This window comes from Lactuca sativa, chromosome 3 (assembly GCF_002870075.4).
Source record: "Lactuca sativa cultivar Salinas chromosome 3, Lsat_Salinas_v11, whole genome shotgun sequence".
Taxonomy (NCBI): domain Eukaryota; kingdom Viridiplantae; phylum Streptophyta; class Magnoliopsida; order Asterales; family Asteraceae; genus Lactuca; species Lactuca sativa.
This window is the reverse complement of record NC_056625.2, coordinates 38622703-38633672: the sequence shown is the minus strand read 5'-3', so window position 1 is coordinate 38633672 and position 10970 is coordinate 38622703. Positions and strand designations below refer to the sequence as shown.

Below are 10970 nucleotides of genomic sequence, written 5' to 3'. Positions count from 1 at the left end.
TTTGCCATACACACATTTTTAATGAAGAACACGATGTGTTAGGTCTGTAAGCACGATGTGTTACTCCGTTTTTCAGCATCTATTTAAGGATCATTTCTATTCGAAACCCTAACAAATGATTGGAGTTTTTATCGAGTTTTAGAGGCCAGAGACATCCCTAGGAGCTGTGGATTTCAGAATTCGACTAGATGCTTTGAATTGAAGAGATCTAAGGCGAAAATCATTAGTAACTTACTTAATTCCTTTGTTTACATCATGTTTGCATTGATGAATTTCGGTTTTATGATTGTTTCTGCTAAATTCATGGGCTAAACACCTTACTTTCATTAAGAGTAGAGGATTTTATGATTATGGTTTGATTTAGTGGCTTTGGACTACATTGATTTGATTATTTATCATGTTATGATTGTTAAACAAACCTTATGTGTTAATGATAATTATTTTGTTTTGATTACTAGTAAATTGAGATTGTATGAACATCTTCTTGATTGCTTGCCTCTTATGATTTTGTGAAAAGAAGATTATAAGCCTAGTGTTGTGAACATAACCTAGGGTTAACTAGAGAATAAGTAAATTAATGTGTAAGCTATATATGATGACCAACCATATATAATTTAATTGAACCAACCAATTTAATTAACTATTATTATAAGTCTTGCTTGATTCGAACTGAAAAACTAGTAAACTCTTTAGTTTAATCACTTGATCATTGCTTGAATTGAATTGTTTGCTAAAGGATTAGTAATAATGAACATGAACCTAATCACATTAGAAATCGGTAATTGATGATATATGAATCCATTGCACTTACCACGAAATCAACCATAGGAATAAGTGAATCGAATCTAAACGGGAGTCTATTTAATATTATTGAATCTAGTTGTCTTTTGTTCTTATTTTAGTCGTTAATTGTTCTTTGCTAAGTGCTTAAGTAATTGCTTAAGTTTCTAGTCTTTCAAAACTAGAGAAATCCCCCTTCTTTAATAATTGTTTTAATTATTAACATTAGTAATAGCTTTAACTGTTTTTACCGTTCCCTGTGTTCGATACCTTACTTACCTTCACTAAACTGCTAATCGATAGGTACACTACCTACCGTGTGTTTGTTCTTATTTAAGTTGGTTAGGATTAAAATTAGTACATTTCACATGTATCAAGTTTTTGGAGACGTTGTCGGGGATTGGTTCTAAAATAGTTAATTTTATTTTCTAGTGTTATCAATCCTTTGTGTGAGATTTATCTCATATAAAGTTATATGTTTTTTTGTTTTTTTCGTATCTGTTTTTTAATCTATTTTTGAGATTGAACATGTCGTGGTCATATTTGAACACGATGTGTTTCTCGTGTTTTCAGTTTTCGTTTTTCTCGTTTTTGTTTGTTTTATGCGTAATGCTCAGTTTGTTTCAGTTAGTTTATGACCCAGAGCTCTAACTTTACAGTAGTACCACCATTGGACGATCTAGAATCAATCTCGCACAAAAGGAAGGGCAAAGCAATCGGGGAATAAAGCAGTTATGAAAGGTTCGAGAAAAGTCAAGATGAGAAGGTAGCAGATTACGAGCCAAACACACCCGAATTTGAAAAAGAGAGTGAAAATGACCTAGAAGAAGAGATAGCAGACATCACAGACATACCCATGGAGACATAAAAGAAGCGTATATGTGACGATACTAGGCCAGAACTTGTACAACCCGCAATTCTTGCAACAACAAAGAGCTGAAGGGTCACATACTTGCCCAGATTAAGGACATTCCATTCTACAGGAATGATCACGAAGATGCCTATAAACATATTGACGAGGTTAACGACATAGCCGACTACTTCAACATTCAGAATGTGCCTTGTGAGACTATACTACTTAGGATGCTACCAATTACGTTCAAGGGAGTCGTGAAGGATTGGTTACAGGCACTACCTCCAGGATCCATAACAATGTGGGCCAAGATGTGCGAAGAGTTCATAGAGCAATTCTTCCTGTCATCAAAAGTAGCAAAATTGAATAAGGCAATTGCCAACTTTGAGAAAATGGGAGGAGAATCACTCTATAAGGCATGGGAGAGATACAAGGGCTTGTTGAGAAATTGTCCCCAGAATGACCTTAATGTTCAAAAAGAGGTCTCCATCTTCTATAATGGAGTAAATGTTACGACCAGGCAGCTCCTTGAATCCCAAGGACTACTTACAAAGAAAGCATCGAGTGTCATAAAAAATTTGATTGAAGAATTCTCTAATCACTCAAGAGAATATCATAACCCAAGAAATGACTCAACTCGAGGAACAGTCAACTCAGTTTTGGATTTTATGGAGGCAATGATGGCCATGTTGGATAACATGGATCGTAGGATGACAAAGAGTGACCAATCCATCCACGACATTCGTGTAGGGTGCTATACCTGTAGCGGGCCTCACCTAACCAAATATTATGACCTTAGGGAGAACGGAAACCGGAAAGCTCAAGTTTGTTATTCAAGCGGGGATAGGTATGATGAAGAATGGAGAAAACATAAGAAGGAATGGATACCCTATGATGGTTACAAGAAGGAGAAGTAGGAAAAATACAAGCAAAAGACGAGAGGCTTTTATCAAAGAGAAGAGTCGGTACAAGAAAACAAGACGGATTTTGAATCCATGCTCACTCGTTTTGCAACGGCGTCGAAAAAAAGACATAATGAAACGGATGTTGCAATAAGGGATCAACAAGCTATGATGAAATATCAGCAAGCCTTAATGAGGAATCAACAAGCCTCGATCCTCAACATTGAGAAGCAACACGGCCAACTTGCAAAAGACTTCAACGAGAGGTCACCGGGCGGACTTCCAGTCAACACCGAGAAAAATACGAGTGGGGCACATATCAATGGTGTGACAACTGGAAGTTATAAAATAGTCACTCCTTTAGCCCCAATCCTGAATGAAGATCTAAAAGTGGTGTAGGAAGAAGAGGCAGAAAACTGAAAATCGCAAACTGACGATTTAACACAGCGTGATCAGGAGAAGAACACGGCGTGTTTGCCGACTGAAGAAAACAAAATCCCTCCCATAAAGTCGTATTAGCCTCCATTTCCATTCTCGAACCAAACTAGACAAGACAAGTATAATGATTACTACAAGAAGTTTCTAGAGCATATCATGGCCCTCCAAATCAACATCCCATTCATCGATGTGATAGCTCAAATGACCAAGTACGCCAAGTTTTTAAAAGACCTTCTCACAAATAGAAAGAAGATGGAGGAAGCATCTAAGGTGGCTCTAAACGAGAATTTCTCAGCCTCGATGCTGAATAAACTACCAAGGATAATGGGAGACCCTGGAAGTTTGACTTTGCCATGACAATTTGGGAATTTGGCTACAAGCTATGCATTGGCCGATTCGGGAGCTAGTGTGAATCTTATGCCTTATTCATTATTCAAGAAGTTGAACCTCCCGGAACCAAGGCCCATCCGTATGGCAATTCATCTAGAAAAAAATACGATGACATTTCCAAAAGGAATATGTGATGACCTTTTAGTAATAGTTGAAAAATACGTGTTTCCTACAGATTTTATAGTGCTAGATATGGAAGAAGACCATCAAGTGCCTATCATTCTTGGAAGACCTTTCCTAAGAACCGCTTATGCTCTAATGGATTTGAGAGAATATAAACTTACTCTTCGAGTAGGATATGATGCATTCACCTTTGGAATTGATTGAGCAATGAAACATTCAAGGTTTAGTGATGACACGGTTTTCTCGGTGGACACATTCGAAGAGTTATTGGAAAGAGAATTGGTGGAATGGCAAGAAGACAAGGTGGGTGGATTCATGTTCCTTTCAGAAGGTGACTTTGATGCTGAGAAAGATTTGAAAGAGATAGAAAGGTTGCTTGAAGAATGCGAATTTGAAGAACTTACAAGACACTTTGAAGAACAAACACGATGTGTTGTGGATATCAACACGGCGTGTCAAGTCGAAAAAAACCGATATGACGGGTTAAATGAGTACAACACGGAATGTTCTGTTAATATACACGACGTGTGTAGTGTTCAGAAGACACAATTGGAGCTTAAAAGTTTTACGAAACACTTGGAATACGATTTTATGGAAGAAGATGACCAAAAGTTGATGATTATTGCTTCTGAACTTACACCATCCGAAAAGGAAGATCTCATTAAGGTTTTAAAGAAGAGGAAGAATGACATTGCTTGGAAGATCACCGACATCAAGGGCATTAGTCCTTCCTATTGATCGCACAAGATAAACTTAGAAGAAGGTGCAAAACCAGTAGTGTAACATCAGAGACGATTAAACCCAAACATGCAAGAGGTGGGTAACAAGGAGGTTGTCAAGCTTTTAGATGTCAAGATCATCTATTCCATTTCTGATAGTCAATGGGTGAGTCCAGTTCAAGTAGTTCCAAAGAAAGGAGGGATGACAATCGAGAAGAATGAGAAGAATGAGCTCGTACCTACATGAACGGTAATCGGTTGGCGAGTGTGCATTGATTACCAACAGCTAAATGAAACCACTTGGAAAGACCACTTTCTTCTTCCTTTTATTGATCAAATGCTTGAGCGATTGTCTGTTCATTGCTATTATTGTTTTCTAGATGGCTTTTCAGGTTACTTCCAAATTCCCATCGACCCAGGAGATCAAGAGAAGATGACATTCACTTGTCCATGTGGAACATTTTCATATCGACGCATGTATTTTGGTTTATGCAATGTTTAACGCCCGTGTTTCTAGGCTAAACATTAGTATAGTGATGTAATAGTCAGGTCAACCATTATAACTTATTTTGAAGTAATAAAGATGAATTATTTGAGTAATACGTGAATTATGTGAGTTTATGTGCTTTTTACCTGTTTATAATGATATAATAAATAAAGGATAAAAATAAGCGTAAAAATAAAGTGTTAAATAAACCCAATATCGATGAAGAAATTTGTAGTGGTCATGACAAGGATTCGAGACATATAAAGAAACCCGAAATCCGAGTTATAACGAAGAAGTTATGACATGTCGAAGTTTCGCGACAAAACCGACACAACGCTATGTGATGTAATAGTGAATTTATGATAGAGGACTTTTTACCCTTAGTAATCTAAAAAAAAAAGTCATAGTATACGTTAAACTGAGAGCATGCTTAAAAGAACGCCCAAATCTGACTTCGTATGAGGAAGTTATGATTTTTCTAAGATTTGGCATAACAGTGCACAACATGGCATTCGAATTTTAGATCGAGCGGTTTTTAGCCAACGTAACCTAAATGAGAATTGAAGATCTCATTAATAGGAACTCAACGACAAAAGGACAGACGAAAACGGAGACTGTATGTAGAAGTTATGAATTTTACGCAGTCATTTAACATTATAATCTTCTCATAGTGTTAAATTTAAAATCGGTCGAGAATTAGCCGACGGAGTCAAAAGAAAAGTTGTAGATCTTGTATTTACCTAAGCGTGGATATAAAGAACCTCAAAAATAGAGCTCGTGTGCGAAAGTTACGGATTTTAGAATTCGGAAGTGTGCTGTGCAAAAATGGGTGACGTGGCACAATCCTAGCCTTTGCTTTCTCCCCAAGGCTTGCCACCAGATGGTGACATGTGGCACCAAGATGAGCCATATTTCACCCTATAAATACAACCCCTTCCACCCTCATTTCTTCACACTTTTCCCATTCTTTCTTCTCTCTACTCTCACTCTAAACCTCCCACCCCCAAGCCCTAGGGAACTCCCCTAGCGCTAGAAGAAAGTTCCAGAGTGCTCGACGACTCCCAGAAGAAGAGACCTTCGGCTCGGAAACGCTGCTCCAGCGAAGCCCGATTTTTAATAAAAACTCATTGTAAGTGAGATACGCCTACCATACTTTAAATATAGCTTATATATAAATATAATACCGTTATATTGAACCTATAGATAAGAATTATTAGTGATTCAAAGTCGTTATACTGATTGATCTACTTACGGGAAATATGTCTAGGCTGTGATTTAGTGAGGTGTTTAAAGTGGGATTTCCAAACATTATACTTTGTATACTAAACGGACCCTACCTCTGATATGATCCTACCTGGCTGTTCCTTACTTGATAGATCATGAAGAAGACTCTGAGTTAATGATGAATCTAGACTAATAATTAGTCGCAATGAATACTAGACTAAAATCTAGTGATAATGATACTAGGTTTCATTCGAAAGAAAATATATTAATAGAAGCGAAGCGCTGTATGAGTTCGGAATCACCACCTTAACAAGTGGGTGCATAGTTACTTTCATCTTACACATAGATATGAAGTATTTTATATAAATTACGTGCTATGTGTGCATATTGTCTGGATACTTGTTGTCTATGTTGGATGAGTTTATACATGTTTTAAATGATTTAAATTGTATATGTATTTTATATCTACAAGATGTGTTTGGTAAAACATGCGTAGATGTACTAGTTGGGTGTGATGAAATAAAATGATGAGATGCCTCAATGTTGATGTTGATCCAGTCATCTAGCGAAGTATTGACGACGACCACCGACTCTTCTAGACAATCCAGTAGAACGCTAGCAGGCTCGCAACCTGTAGGTGTTTGTGAACGATGTGTTCACCGGTGTACTCCATCCCCCTCATGGTTCCCTTATGAACATTTATTGTTGAGCAATCCCCTTAGCAGGCTCGCAACCTGTAGGTGTTTGTGAACGATGTGTTCACCGGTGTACTCCATCCCCCTCATGGTTCCCTTATGGACATTTATTGCTGAGGAATCCCCTTAGCAGTAGTATCCATCCCGATGATGATCCTTAGGCTAGGTCCCTTACGATAGGTGTTTTAGGGACTTAAAGTGAGGATAACGGGAACGGTTAATCGGGTTATTGTTGGTTGATGAAATTAATAAACTTATTTATTGTGGGTTCAAAACCCTATGTGCTCACCAGGCTCCCAAGCCTGACCCACTTAGTTTCTTGTATTACAGGTAGTGGAAATCGAACATATATGTGATGTTTGGATCAGGGATTACGCATTATAGGATTGTAGATATGAATAAATGTTGTAAGGCTTATATTGTACTATTTATGCTTTTGATATGTATCGAACATGACATCCCGAGGTTTTTAATGAAATACATTTCTTCGAAAATGACCTGATAAATCTTTATCGTATTTTCTTTTGGGAACAAATTCAGCAACACTTTTCTTTAAAATGTTACTCGGATTTTTAAACAAGCATAAACAAAATCGGTATTTTCTGGCCGTGAAAATGGGAATGTCACAGTTGGTACTAGAGCATTAGTTTAAGTGAACTAGGAATTTGTAGGATTTCTAGACTTAAACTTATAATGCTAAGCGACGATTATGAGATGAGTGTCTAGTATATTTTAGACATAAGCACTAGTTTATTTTAGGAAATACCTAAAATGCTTTTGTGTGCTATATGCTATTATTTGTTCGGGTCTACGGTCTGTTGCCAACCGGATCTGGAAACCTTATGTGTTCTGGATTCTAAATGTACGACTACGATATTAGAACTAACATGTAAACGTTTCAGAGAGATAAGGATGATTTAAACATCTATCGAAAATAAAGATATAAATTCACCCAATTCGGTGTATAGATCAAAATGGCAAGAACATGAAGTGGAGTCGGGAAAGCGAATAGAAATAGGAATCAGCCCAAAGTGATTGAGCAAATACCTGTTGTAGCAGATGATCCTAAGCTAATCACAATGGTCGGGGTACAAGCGATGATCCAGATGATGTTGGCTCGTCAAATGGAGGAGACAAGGTGATTACTGATACAGGTTAAGGACGAACCTATAATGCCAGTTGAACATCCCGAATTGAACGATGGGCAATCAGAAGTAGGGAGCTACAGTGGGACCGTTGGTCAAGCCAACCCACCAATGGTTCAACGAAACAACCAAGATGACGGAGATGAAAGGAATGGATGCAAGTACAAACATTTTCTAACTTGCAAGCCATCGACCTTCATTGGGAAGGAAGATCCGATTGGAGTTATATATTGGATCTCGGAAATGGAGTTGGCCTTCATGACGTGTGGTTGCAGAGGCAAGTTACATACCACATTTGCAGTACACCAGTTTAGGGGAGGCGCGGTTCGTTGGTGGAACACCTTGGGGAAGACTTTGAGCCCCAATGAGCCCCTGCAACTAATGTGAGCAGAGTTTTTGGTGCAATTAAAGCACAAGTACTGCTCAACCCAAAACCTGCTCGAGCTAGAGAACCAGTTCATAAATTTGAAGAAAGGGATCATGTCCATCAATGAATACACTAACAATTTCACAGACAAGATGGAGTTTGCCTTGTGCCTTGTCCCGGACGAGCTGAAAAAAATTGACAAGTAAGCTAAGGGACTTCCATGGGAGTATGCGGTGCCAGTACATCAGACACCTACTTTAAAGGCATCTATCTAGGCTGCCAAGTTTGTGGAGGATATGATCAAGGGAAGAACAGTCAGCAAGATCGAGGTTGGCGAGAAGAGGAAACTCGAAGGGTCTGCAAGAACCAATAATAAAATCAAGTCTGGTTCAAGGAAGTTTGGAGGAGGAGAGCAGAAGTGAAGTGGTGCGACAAGTGCAAGAAGAAACACTATGTTCACTGTGACAGAGAAGTCACTTGTTTTAAATGTGGAAAGCCCGGACACTATGCCAACGAGTACATGTTCAATAAGAAGGCTTGTTATGGGTGCAACGTGGAAGGGCACATCTCGAGGGATTGCCCGAAGAAGAAAGAGGCAGCAGGACCCAACATTTCACCAAAGCCGAAGGCGAGAGCCTTCCAGATGACGCTAGAAGCTGCGAAGGAGGCAGCAGATGTCGCTTCAGGTACCTTTGTTGTAAATGGATTACCTGCCAATATACTATTTGATTCGGGTGCGAACTACTCCTTTGTATCGCATAAATTTTGTAGGAAACTACCATTTCATGTATAATGCCCTATTTGTGGAAGTTGCCAGTGGCAATTTCTTACCTATCAGTGATCATATTAAGAACATCGTCATCGACTTAAACGGAAACGAATTCCACGAAGAGCTGTTACCCATAGAGTTGAACGGTTTCAACATTGTTCTAGGTATGGATTGGCTTAGCGCTAATGATGGCGAGATACTTTGCAAAAATAAGATAGTAAGAGTAAACCCACCCGGAAAAGAGTCATTTATGGTGTACAGGGACAAACACAGAGTGAATTCTGGAATCATCTCCCTGATGAAAGCTAGGAAATGTTTGTCCAAGGGATACACGTCATATTTGGCCTTCGTGATTGATGCAAAGAAGGAAAAAAGGAGGTGCAGAGTATACCAGTGGTGTGTGATCATCCGGAAGTCTTTCCCGAAGATCTTCCCGGATTACCACCTGATAGGCAAGTGGAGTTCCGAATAGACTTGTTACCAAGAACGACACCAATAGCGAAAGCACTGTACTGATTAGCACCGACGAAGATGAAGGAGCTTATGACACAACTTCAGGAGTTGTTGGACAACGGTTTTATTCAACCTAGTTCATCACCCAAGGGAGCTCTGGTGTTGTTCATGAAAAAGAAGGACGGAAGCATGAGAATGTGTATAGACTACTCAGAGCTGAGCAAGGAAACGGTGAAGAACAAGTATCCATTTCCAAGGATTGATGACCTATTAGATCAACTGCAAAGTTCAAGCTATTTCTCAAAGATCGACCTTAGGTTAGGATATCATTAGCTAAAGGTAAGAGAGCATGATATTGAGAAGAATGCATTCAGAACAAGATATGGACACTACGAGTTCTTGGTTATGTCATTTGGACTAACCAATTCTCCAGCAGCATTCATGGATTTGATGAACAGGGTTTTTAAACCATTCCCCGATAAATCCGCGATAGTGTTCATAGATGACATTCTGATTTACTCGAAAAGTCAAGAAGAGCATGACAGACACTTGCAAAAAGTGTTAGAAGTATTGAAGAAGGAGAAGTTGTATGAAGAGTTCTCCAAATGTGATTTTTGGATCCGAGAAGTCCAATTCTTGGGTCATGTGGTTAACCAAGAAGGGATAATGGTTGACCCAACAAAGATCGAAGTTGTGATGAAGTGGGAACGACCGAAAAGTCCCACGGAGATTCAAAGCTTTCTGGGATTAGCTGGATATTACTGAAGGTTTATCCAAGGCTTTTCTTCGATAGCTGCTCCATTGAAATCTTTGACCCATAAAGGAGCTACTTATACATGGAGCGAGAAGCACGAAGAAGCATTCGAGAAGTTAAAGAAGAAATTATGTAAAGCACCAATTCTTTCTCTACCCGATGAGGTTGAAGACTTTGCAGTCTGTAGTGACGCATCTGGAGTTGGGTTGGGTTGTGTTCTGACCCAAAGAGAGAAGGTGATTGCATATGCATCTTGACAATTGAAAGAACACGAGAAGGTGATTGTATATGCATCTCTATGGCACGAAGTGAAAACTTTTCACTGATCATAAGAGTCTCCAGTATCTCTTTAATAAGATGGAATTGAATATGAGGCAACGACGTTGGCTAGAGTTACTCAAGGACAACGACTGTGAGATACTTTACCACCCTAGTAAAGCAAATGTTGTCACTGATGCTCTCAGTCGGAAAGTAAACCTTGAAAAGAAAAGGCCAAGAGCACTGAGAATAGAAGTTGTCTTGACTATTGTGGAAAATATCAAGAAAGCTCAGGAAGAAGCTTCAGAGAAAAATGACCGCAAGGAAGAACGTTTGGGCAAAACGTTGGAGCTCGGTACAAACAACAAAGGGTTGAAGGTATTCCAAGACATGATTTGGATACCTAAGACGGGAGGAGTAAGAGATCTTCTGATGGTAGAAGCTCACAAGACCATGTACTCGATTCATCCCGGCAGCACTAAAATGTATAGGGACCTAAAACCCTACTACTGGTGGCCGACAATGAAGCTCGATTTTGCAAAGTATGTGGTCGAGTGTGTAACATGTGCAAGAGTTAAGGCACAACATCAAAAACATATGGGAGTTTAGAACC

The 10970-nt window shown here is 39.0% G+C and overlaps 1 non-coding gene across 1 annotated transcript; it reads right to left on the bottom strand.

The window, feature by feature from the left end:
- Positions 1–1992: 1992 nt before the first annotated feature.
- Positions 1993–2099, bottom strand: LOC111905252 (small nucleolar RNA R71). Its single transcript, XR_002854782.1, has one exon. It is a non-coding gene; the product is annotated as a small nucleolar RNA R71 (small nucleolar RNA).
- Between the last annotated feature and the right edge of the window lie 8871 nt (positions 2100–10970).